A 12,815-nucleotide genomic window follows, 5' to 3' on the forward strand; every position below is an offset into this window, starting at 1 on the left:
GCTTACTTTTGCAATGTGGATTAGCATTTCTTGATTTTTGGATGGGCTGAAATTCCGCAAATCATTAGTGTATTGTTCGTCCTAGAAGTAACGATAGTATTATCACAATCTAATACATACTTTTCGTAAGTATCTCATTTTGTTTTAGTGTCTCACTTCAAACACCACACACACCCAAAATGATGCCAAAGTTTATTTTTCGTTTTTTTTTTAGTAACCAATATGCTAAAATATGCAGGTGCTGCAACCTTAAGTGTCATAGTTTAGTTCTCTTGAGTTGCTTAGTTGGTTTTGCAACTGTTAACATGTTATTGATGTAAGGGATTGTAACTGGTTATAGATTATTTATATCTTATAATTATGGCTGATGGGCTTGAAGAATTGGCATTAATAAATTGTGATGTAGTGGAAAGATAATTTGGTTTATTGACTACATTAGGGCAGGATTTGAAAAGATTAAAAAAATAGGTGTTGACTTAGTTGCTTTTACATTTTATTTTTGCCACACCCTGAAATAGGGGGCGTAACTGGCACTCGATACCCTAATACATCGAGTTACCCACTGAAACATACTAGCTAAACCAAACTGTGAGACAAAAAGATTGGGCTGCACAACCTCTAAAAAGTGAAGCTTGGACCATACAAATAATGGTAGACAAACCGAAAAAAAATAAAGATGTACTATCTAGCCGACGAGGCCACAATCGAAAACATACCTACTTACACACACACATATATATACATGCCAAGCCTATTGGCTAGAGGTTGAAACATACAAAAAGAAAGCCCAGAATATTGTGTCCACAATAGCCTTTATGAGTGACATAAGCACTGTCGGGACAAGGCCCCGACTATACCCAAACTGTACAACAAAAGTAAACATCCTCTGATAGCCCCAGGATAAGATGGAACTTACCAACTCACAACTGAACCTGAATCCTAGCGGGTGGGTCAATTAGAGTCCTTGCCTGTACATGCTCGCACGAAACAAAAAACAGCGTCCCCAGGCAAAGGGACGTCAGTACGAATAAAAATGCATTGGTATGTAAAGCGGAAAGCAAAATCATAAGCATTTACTATAAAAGGGTAATGGAGATACCACCTCAAACCGAAACTCAAATAATCTCCATGGCTGACCTTTAGCCCCCTACTACTTAAATATGCATGGTGTGCTCGTATAATCGTATGTCGTGAATACATATATATATAGATGCAAATGCATGACATACCCAACCATATGCTAGCAATGGTGGTGCTTTCCGGTAGCGAACCAGCATCATATTCGCCAACTTGTGGTCATCTGTGTCTCATACGTATAAATATAGGCAATAGGCCCCATACCTCCCGATTATAGCTCAGGAGTAGAATGCATAGCATGTCATGTCATGGATTTATAACACCTATGAGTTACTGTTGTCATGTTTTCAATCTTGGCCCGTTTGTAGTCTTGTTCTCATAACCCCATAATAACTTTCGTATAACATATAACAATCTCATGGAACCTGATATGTTCTTCCAAATAAGCTTGAAAAGTTAACTCAGATTTTAGAAGGATAACCTAACCTTGTTGATATTCATAACAAGTTTAAGGTGACTTACTGAGTTCCTAACTTCGTTCCTAGATAATTTATAAAAAAAGTATTTCAAAACCCAAGTGTTCTAATAGTTTACATTTAAATTATATTCGAGAGTTTTGAAGATCATGAGTTACTTTAAAGATTTTTTTTAATAATAACCTTTGTGGAGAAAGAGGGCTGGCCACAAGTAGTAAGGGTCTCGCGTGACATTTTAATTCACATCACCCAAGGAAGAATATGAATTCATACGTGCGGACATATATTCAAGGAAACCGATAAAATGACATGTAGATGTCGAACACTCTATTTATCCGAACAAGTGAAATATCAAAATAACAGAATCATGAAAAAAATTCAGCTGAGATCCCAATTCCTTTCATTGAAGGTCTTTCTAGTAAGAGAATAGCAAATATCACATTCAGCGTTTTAGGAATTTCCTAGGAGTGGTGCTAAAATGAGGGACTTAGCTTCGCCTTAACATACCTTTTCAATGAACGCTCGAATGGCCCTAGCCTCTTCAAAAAAGTTGTTCCTTATATCCTAAGCTTCGCAAACACTATATATATAGAGCTGGTACGCACCTATAAATAGTTCATAATTATTCTTAAATCGGCAGATTTGCCAAATGGCCTCAACTTGACAACATTTCCGTAGAACTTCATAAAAACAATCATAAAAGAGTCCCGAGGTGATTATCTTAGTTAACCAAGTGTAAACCTTTAATAAACACCAATAACTATAAATTTATATCTCCAAAAACTTGCTCCAAACTCAACTAATAGAAAGGGAAAACGATTGCCATGTGTAGAGATCACGTTTCTAGGCACGGGGCCATCTTTAATGGTAGAAATCATCAAAAACTATCCTTCATCATGCAAGTACTCCATAGGAACCCTCTCTTAAGCTTTATTTCTGGTTTGGAAGTAAAATGAAATGTTTTCATAGCTTAAAACGTTGAGTAAGCCGACATACCACATTTTTTACCCGACTCGGATTCTACCCCGTCAGTCCGTAGTAAAACCCTCATAACTTCTTTCTCCGATGTCGGTTGGATACGGGGTTTTATGCGTTGCAAACTAGAATCGTAGGCCTTCGATTTAATGGGTGGTAGGCCTTCTAACTCTTTATATATTGGGAGAAACATCCAATACATTTGACCCAAAGTTAAGAAACTATTATTAGAGAAACTTCGATAACTTTTGCCGACTTTAGTTTCACTAATTTTCTTGATTTTCAAACTTAACATACGACCCTTGTACTATTATAATACCTCATAACACACTATTATTAGCATGTTTTACACTCATAGGCTTATCCACAAGGTATGGGACAATTTAAACATTTCAAACGGCGAAGTTCTACCCGAGCCATTTCTTTAGTCATGAACTTTGTTTGAGGGGTCCCTTTGACCTAAAACTTTAGTTTAGTTCCTTGAAATTGCCACCTATTTGAAATCTTAATCTCCAATGTACGATACAAAGTCATATACACCTCATAAAACCATGTCATACTACGCCACATATATTAAGCACGATTAGACAAAAAGCATGGGATCTTACAATTTTTAATTCCGATGTTGATCCAAGCAATCACACCTTCTGTTAGGGCAGAACACGACAACACAAATAATGGAATAACAACCATGCTTGAAATATACCTAATCAAGACATTGAATATCTGAAGCAGTAGATGCCCAAATAGGAATTATGCCATGTATGTTCTTTGATAAAAGAGGCTAGAGAGTTCTGTGTATGATTTTTATGGATTGATGCCAGCTAAGAATCTCACTTGTTTATCTGAAGCCCACAACAATTTGTCTCCATTAAATTCAAAAGTCTTCTTTACTTTCTTTTGTTTAATGTTGTTACTGTGTTGCTTTTTGCAAGAAAAGTTTTAACTCTAAATAGTTGTCTGCAAAATCATGACAATGAAAGATTTACTTGATGTTTTTTTAATTAGCTGTCACATGGTGTTGTGCCTACTACTCTCTGGCAATTCAAAAATGTTATAGAAATCAAAATGCTTATCAAAATGCCTTACAACCAAATTCTATATTGATGCTTGCAATTTTACATATTCTTATTGAAAAGACATTTTTATACTCAATTTAAGCAACGATTGTAGCACCTTTTTCTCAAAAAAACTTTCTTCCATAAACTTTTTTCCATTTCAGCTTGCATCTATGTAAGCTAGGATCTATTATAACATTGTTTATCTTTTTTCTATTCAAAAGTCTTCTTTACTTTCTTTTGTTTAATGTTGTTACTGTGTTGCTTTTTGTGAGAAAAGTTTTAACTCTAAATAGTTGTTTGCAAAATCATGACAATGAAAGATTCACTTGATGTTTTTTTAATTGGTTGTCACATGGTGTTGTGCCTACTACTCTCTGGCAATTCAGAAATGTTATAGAAATCAAAATGCCTTACAACCAAATTCTATACTGCTGCTTGCAATTTTACATTAAGCTAGGATCTATTATAACACTGTTTATCTTTTTTCTATGTAAACAGAAAAAAAAGAAACAAAACTCACTCTCTGGGAAGAATTCATAGACCTATATGGGAATAAACTTCTCACACATCTGAAAGAACTTCAAGTTCCCAGTAATTCTTGCCAGAAAAGTAGCCAAACCAAAATCATCTTCAGGTGAAGTAGAGACATACTAACAATTTCTCATATGTTGAAACACATATTGCTCAAATTAACACCAACTATTCAACAATGTGCAGGCCTTTCAAAATAGATTTAGTACAACAATCCAGATTGGTCCCCCATACTCACAAGCTATCGAACTAAAGACATGGTATTCAAAATACACCTCTTTCTATGAACAAAAAAATGTATTCACATCTTAACATTTTTAACTTACATACAGGTCCAATGAAATAAAACTACTTCTTAACACATATATAACAAAAAGCACCACAGCTACAGGATCTCTTTTGTTTGTAAATGGGGCAGCACAAAAAGATTGAAAATGTCTCTCAATGGATTGAAATGACTTTCAATAATTTATTAAGCATTGAAGGGCTTTAAATAGCCAACATAAAACACATAATATGCATAATTTAAAATTTAAACAACCTAAAATATCTCAACAACATAAACAAACTAGCTAAAATTCAAAATTCAAATTTATTCAAACTAAATAACTTATTTTGCTAAAGGGTACTGCAGTAACTAAAAGCAAACTTCAACACTCCTCCTTTGCTTTAGTTACTGCAATTGAAAAAAATGCTCCTCCTCAATTTTTGCTTTGGTAGTTGATGTTGGATTTTTTTTCATTGTTTTTGAACTTGCAAAATTTGTTCTTTTTTCTTTTTCTTCTTTTGATTTTGTTCTTCAAAAACACATGCGATGACATTGTCTTGTGTAGAGGTTGTAAGAGTTTTTTCTTCCATCGCAGCCTCACATATCACATATGTTTCAAAATATGGTTTTATTCTCACATATCAAATTTGATAGTTTTCGTCTGTGAAAATTTGTGGGGCATTCAAAGAGAGATTGTTGCTTGCCATTATTTTGGTTAAAAATGATTTAGAAAAGCCTATGCATTGAAAAAAGCATCGGTTGAAAAGGTAGCCTTGATGGGTTAAAATGGGTAGCCTGATGGGTTAAAAAGGTAGCCCTTACGGGTTAAAAATGTATGGTAATTCTTTGGAAGATTTCACAGATCCCTTAAGATCAATAAAGCTAGGATACCACTGTTGGTGTTTTTTAAAATATGGGGCAGCACAAAAAGATTGAAAATGTCTTTCAATGGATTGAAATGACTTTCAATAGCTTTCAATAATTTTATTAAGCATTGAGGGGATTTAAATAGCCAACATAAAACACATAATCTGCACAATTTAAAATTTTAACAACCTAAAATATCTCAACAATATAAACTAACTAACTAAAATTCAAAATTCAAATTTATTCAAACTAAATAACTTATTTTGCTAAAAGTTACTGCAGTAACTAAAAGCAAACTTCAACACTTAGCACATACATAACAAAAAGCACCACAGCTACAGGATCTCTTTTGTTTGTGCCATTTGAAGAACACATCATGCCTATTGTCAATATCCAACAACAATCTTTGGTAAATACATCATCTACATCTTAAATTTAGTTTAAAAATTAAACTGTTGATACAATTTACCATTTCATATATATTCACAGGGCCAAATGTTCCATGTGCAAGCTCAATTGTTAATATCCAATGAAACTCAACGATTCTGTGTTTTACTCTGCTCCGACTGCAAGTAAATCTTTCCAAGGAATTGGTCACAGAGAAGATTCTATTGTACAACCTGTCGTCGATCAACACATCTCACACCCAGGTATACACATATACAATTGTTAATATATTTTTTACTTGTCCCCCAATTGACTTAAAAAATATTTTTTTCAAACATAAACATATTGAGTTTTGCTTCCATAACAGATGTCAGTTCGAAGTAACCATCCAAAATGATACTAGATCAACAACAACTATGATTTCAAACAAAATTGGAGAAGAACTGTTGTCTCTCACTGTGGCAGAAATCCATGAAATACGTTGCATCAAGATAAAACACTCTACAGCTTCTTGCTTCTTGCTTAAAAATCTATCTTACATGACTTCCTTTCATCTTTCAGAAACAATTGTTGCTAGCCATACCCGTGCTGCACAAACTGCTAGGGAAGACAATCACTATCCAAATAAAGAAGTTGTGCGCAAAAAACAAGGATGCATCTTCAGCAAAATTGTTCATTATGTCAATCACCGAAAAAGATATTGCTAGCTACCTGCCATTGCCACTCACTGCACCAACAACTCCAGAAAGCAGCAAACACAAGCCGAAGCAAATCATGAGAAAGGAAGACTAAAGGTATTCTCTCTACACGACTTCCAACCTATGGCATTTTTTAGTCTTTCTGTTCAATCTTCCCCTTTTAAACCCATTTCTTATGTTTGGTTTTCTCCTCATTCTTTCTCTTCTCGCTCTTTTTGGGATTCTTCTGGTAAAACCATTCACCGGTTTGACTCTTTTCCTCTCTAAAGTTTCATTCTTTTTACCTTATGTTATGTGATTATACTAATGCTTTCCTAAAGATTTTGTCTTTAGACTTTAACTTCTTGTTCTTCTGTTTTACTGCTGTTTTGGGAATTTTTTTATGTGGGTGTTTATATTTTGTTGTATTTGGTTACTCCATGGACCCCTTTATACTATTTGGGTTTCTTGTTTTGCAATAATTTACTTGTTGCCCTTGTCTTTTGTTAAGTTTAGATGCGTATAGAAATGAAGGATTTTGATGACGTACTAGACTAGAAAAGGTGATCTTATAAAAGCGTCTTGGGTTGAATTGTCTTTCTCCACTTCTTAATCACTTTTGAATAATTAAGAAAGTTGTTCAGTGTAGTGTACAACAATTTCTTACCAATTGAAGTCTTGGTACTTCCATTTTTGTCGTCATTGTCTGATGTCACATGCTTGTTGATATTTCACTTATTTTAAACCCATTCTCCAACTTTTGTTCAATATGTAGACTTTCATTTGCTTTTTCTTTTGTTTTTTGGACTCATGTTCCCTCAGAAGTTCACCTTGAATTGAAAAGTCATTAGTTTATGCCTAGATTTGGATCACAACCTGCTGGATACTCACCTTATTCCTAACTAAATAATCAAATTATGCAACTTAGCATATATTTTTTCAACACTCTATCTCTTCAACAACTGATGTTTTCTCCTTTTGTTATCTGTGTAGTATATACTACTTTTTTTTGCGATATGGTTGGCACCACCCTTTTTTCTACTCAACTACTACAAATGTTGATGGCGCGCACACTTTTGTTGTTGATAGCGTGGACTTTGCCGCTACTTCTTGGAAACTGTCAGGTACTTATATCTTGCAATCACTCTCCACATTTACTCCTCCCTATAACTACACACTAAATTCATTTTTCCTTTTATTTCACAGATACTTTTTGGCGTTGAAAAACAGTCAAAATGCAGCATTATGTAAATATTATAGAATGTAAATATCCAATGTAAGCAACAATCATGACAACAAACAAAACAACTGCCACCATATTTATAATATCTATATGTAACTATATCTACGTATATATGTGTGTGTCTCCATGTATGCACCATCCTTACATTCAACTCACAAAAAAAATGCAGTGTTGGGCCGGTGCTTGCACGGGCAACTCTTACCTAGTATAGTAATAAAGATCAACTAAAACACGACATTCAGGAGACGATATCTCAGTATACTCCCTAAGAAAAAAATACTATTAAGTAAAATTTATCCTTCTTAAAAAACTAATGAGATATACAATTATTAACAAAACTAAAGAAATAAAATTGAGGTTGCTTCTCAAAACACAATTGCAGAAACACTTCTCTAGCAATTAGTCTTGATTTCCATCTTCCACAATCTGTGTAAAAGAAAAACTATCTAAGATTCGAATTTATATTTTATGATATCATGATATACAACAAATAACATATCTAGTGTAATTCCTCTAGTGGAATCCAAAGATGGTAGGATATATGAAAACCTTACCTCTACCCTTGCAGGATAGAGACGTTATTTACAGTGACCCTCGGCTCAAAAGAAATATAGCCACTGCAGGAAAGCAACAAAGAAAAAGAGACGAAAAACACGTATTCACACCTTCAACAAAGGGAAAAAAAGAAGGGAAAATTATATATAATAGCAAACTATTAATTCAAAATAAATGCTATAAATATACTTTGATTTAATTATACCCTATAGCAAACTATTGTTATTTTCGCCACTCTCCCTGGTGGAATCTCGCTCGCCACTCTCGTTTGTGGCAATCTCGCTCGCCTCTCTCGCTTTTATACAAACACAAATGTATAAAATGTGTTTGTGTTTGTATAAAGCGAGATGAAATTCTATATATACATATATTTTCGTTCCCCTCTCTCTCCTCTCACAGATCTCGCTCGCCACTCTCCCAAATCTCGCTCGCCTCTCTCGCTTATACAAACAGAAACGAAATGTATAAATTGCGCTTCTGTTTGTATAAAGCGAGAGAAAATTGTATATACACATGCAAATACATATATCTTCGTCATATACACTTATAATTATACAATACAAATATCTCCCTGCCCAATTTTTGTTTGCCTTTCTCTCTTTCTCGTTTTATACATACACAGATTATACAATTGATCTTTTGTATACAACTGCTTTATTTTGTATATGTATAGCGAATTATACAACTGTTTTTTTTTTTTTTTGTATATGTATAGCGAATTATACAACTATTTTTTTTGTATATGTATAGCGAATTATACATATATATGTTTGTTATGGAGCACAATTATACAAACTTTGATATAGCATACAAATATGAATTTTGTGTTTGCTATATGTGAAAGTAATCAATAGGCTAAGGGAAGAAAGCGATTTTATGAGAAAGGTAACTCCTTTTAGAAAAAAAAATTGATCTAGCTGAATGATTAAAGGTGGTGATGAACAAAAGAGGAGGGTGGAATGTGAATAATCTTAAGATCCAAAATAAAAGTATATTCTTTAAACGGATACAATGATTAAACAATGGTAGAAATGACTTATGGAAGAAAGTTTACATATTTAAATATGGTAAGAAAGACCACTGGACCCTCGAGACTATAGTAATGCATAACAAATTCACACTGAAAGTATAATTATAGTATCCGAGGAATTTCCAATTATTTACAAGAATTCAGAGCATTTCATCGAAATACTTCCCGTCTTTTTACCTTAGTACCGATAAGGACACCAACAATTTTTACAAATTGCAGTTGCACTGCACTAATTGTATCCACATGAAACTCCTATTGACTATATGCTAACTTTTTCCTACTAAACCTCTATTGATCTTCTGACATGAAAATTCTACAATTGATGAATTCACAAAGCTTTGCTTCACACAAAACAAAGAGGAGAATAAAGACCACCAGTTCTGTTTTTTTAAAAACTAAAGGGGATATTATGTCGAATCATAACTATATGATCATTCAAGTCTCACGCTTTACTTTGTTCCCACACATTAAGAGCATGTTTGGATTGACTTTTAGTTTTTGACTTATAAGCCATAAGTTAGAAATTCTAACTTATAGCTTTTGACTTATTTTATTCATTTTAGCTTAAAACTAAGTTCTTGTAAGCACTTTTTAAATTTATCCAAATACTCCAGAAGTAGTTAAAAGCTATTTTGGCTTAAAAGAACTTAAAATTAGCTAATCCAAAGAGGCTCTAAGTCAGAATCTGATACTATCATACTTACCATTACAACTCTCCAAGTACGCAATCACCCAACACTGTCATGGTGTTGGAAAACTATATTCACAGCGGAAGCATACCATAATCATACAACTTAAATGAATAATAGACAACAGATTGTTTATACTAGAACAAGTACAATCATGTTAGGGCATATAAACTTTCTGAATTTAATTTCAGAATTACCTCTTGAAGCGTGAGCCGATACCTTCAAGTGAATCCACAAGCTAGTCGACATGCTAGAAACTTCTAGCAAATTCATAAGCTAGTCCACAAACTAAACCACAGTTCTACGGTCTTCTACAGTGATCCCAAGTTCACTTTTGAACCCTCTCAATACTTGGGTGGACAAGTATTTTATGGAAAAAATTATCTTTTTCAAAGGCTAGAAGAATCCCTATTTATAGAGATTTATTCTTAGTCCAAGGAAAAGGAATACCATGTCTTTCCTTAGAATAGAAAGACATGTACATCTCCCTTTCCTTAGAAAAGAAAAAGTCATGTCCTTCTTCCTTTCCTTAGAATAGAAAAAGTGATATACTTCTCCCTTACCTTAGAACATAGAAAGATACATACTTCTCTCTTTCTTTAGAATAGAGAAAGACACATACTTCTCCTTTTCCCTTTACAATAAATTCTGAGTTCTAGATAAATATGGGCACGGTAGGGACCACAGAATTAATTACCGAGGCTTCCTATTATGAAAATAATTCCAAATAATTAATTTAAATTATTTTTACCATAATAAATTACAAATCATTCCACTAGAAATTCGTAATTGCACTCCTCTATTTATATTTCAAAATTCCCCATTAGACACATATGTAATTCCCCATGTTAAGATTACAGATACTAATCAATAAATTAAATTACTGACGAACTTAATTCAATGATCAATTTCCTTTAGAGCATTGCTTAACTTATTTCATGTGTCGAATTCTTAAATCCACTTGCAAGGTTTGACACGATGAAAACTTTTAAGCTTCTGAAAAAGGCATATCATCAATCTCTATATCGAGACATGGATTTCATCAACTAACTTATTATTTCACCAATATATATTATCATCATCCAATCTACCAAGAATATTGACCCATCTTAGAATCTCACCTTTTAATAAATCAAAACGATGATTAACATATACAGATCATAATAGTTATATCAGGATTAAGATTATAAGTACATTTAATAGTTTAGAGAATTGGTTTTGTCAGTAAGTCTAAAGCAACTATCTCTACTCGGTCCCGTTCAATACATACAAAATGCACTAGCACAAGAAGTTGGAACTATATCATTCCCCTAATCAAGATAAACTACATATAATCTTGTGCTACAATCGTACCGATGGCATGTCCAATTTCCATCTTAGATTGTGAACAAAAAAACTTTATGCTTATAAGAACTGGTGATTTAATCCTCTGTGTATAAGCTTAAACTCTATACACTAAATCATCTACTATATAAGTAAACAAGCACCATAAACGAATATATGATCTATTAAAATAAATAATTATTCTATAATAAATACTATAGCTAAACACGTGGTTAATAGTATACATCCCAACAATCTCCCACTTAGACTTTTAACCATCACGATTGTTATAATATACTATATCTAAATGCATGGTTAATAGTATATACCCTAACAATCTCCCACTAAGATATTTAATCTTGAAAATTATTAGAATACTATTTTTAAGCACATGATTAATAGTATATGCCCTAACAATCTCCCACTTAGACTGTTAACAATGCATTTACAACTTTCACAAATATTCCTTTTATATTTCTTATCAAAAGGATCTTACAAAGTTATTTTTTTATGCAACTGTAATGACCCTCTTGGTCATTTTTGTGTCTTGCCTTCTGTGTGTCGTTTAGAGCGTTCCTGTAGCGACCCCAAGTCATTTTTATGACTTGCTGGGACTGACAGTTCGGTCACCTGGTCGTTCGTTTGGTCTTGGTGTGAGTTTTTGTGTTTTGGAGCTTATGAACCTTGAACGATCATTTTCGATCAAAAGTTCAAGAAGATGACATCGGAATCCAATTCTGACGATTCCATCAGCTCCGGAAGGATCATTTTAGGCTAATAGCATGGTTGACTTGACTCCCGAGGTTTTCAGTGTGAGTTGGTGTGATTAGGCGTTTTAGCCTTTGAATTTTGGCGTAAGTTTGACTTTGGTCAACATTTTGAGTAAACGCGCTCGAATGAGAATTCCGTCAGTGCAGTTAGCTCCGGAATGTCGAGTTTGGTCTAGATTGACCCTTCTTTTGTGTCCCGAGGTTTTCGATATCTTTTCGAGCCCTTTTGTGGGTTTTGACTTAAAATAACCTTTGGAAGTGGGACCCACTTTTTATCGAAATGACCTCTGATGGAAATTTTGACTGCGCCGTTGAGTCTGGAATATCGAATTTGGTGTGGTTGCATATCTCGTTTGCGTGCACGGGGTTCCGAACGAGATCGGAGTACCCCGTCGGGGTTTTTAGTTATTGGAAAAATTGCAGAAAATCTGCAATATAATGCAGATTTTCAGCAATATTTCCAAAACTTCAAACTCTCTTTACTCTCTCATCTTCCATCCGATTTGGGCGATTCAAAAGGGAAAGTTGTGAGATTTTTCGAGGGCAACGCGTTGGTGAGCTCGGATAGTGGTTTGGAGTTCCCGTTTGAGGTAAATTCGCGATGAAACCTGACTGCAGTGCCTTTTTCGAGTCCTTGTTTTTGGTATTTTTGTTTTGGTCATATCTCACTCATTTTAGCTCGGTTTTGGGTGTTGAGAATTGTCGTGGCTTCATTGTAGAGTGTTCAAAGAGTGCTAGGCACCTTTTGATTTTCGTTTATTTTGAGTTTTGGCTACTGCTGTAGGGTTTCTTTTAGTAGATTAAAGTGGGTTTTCTTGCTTGTTGGTTTTTGCTGTGTTTTGAGCCTCGGATTGTGTTCCATTTTGGGACATAAGTTTGGGATGCT

The sequence above is a fragment of the Solanum stenotomum genome, chromosome 5 (genome assembly GCF_019186545.1).
Source record: "Solanum stenotomum isolate F172 chromosome 5, ASM1918654v1, whole genome shotgun sequence".
In the NCBI taxonomy this organism is placed as follows: domain Eukaryota; kingdom Viridiplantae; phylum Streptophyta; class Magnoliopsida; order Solanales; family Solanaceae; genus Solanum; species Solanum stenotomum.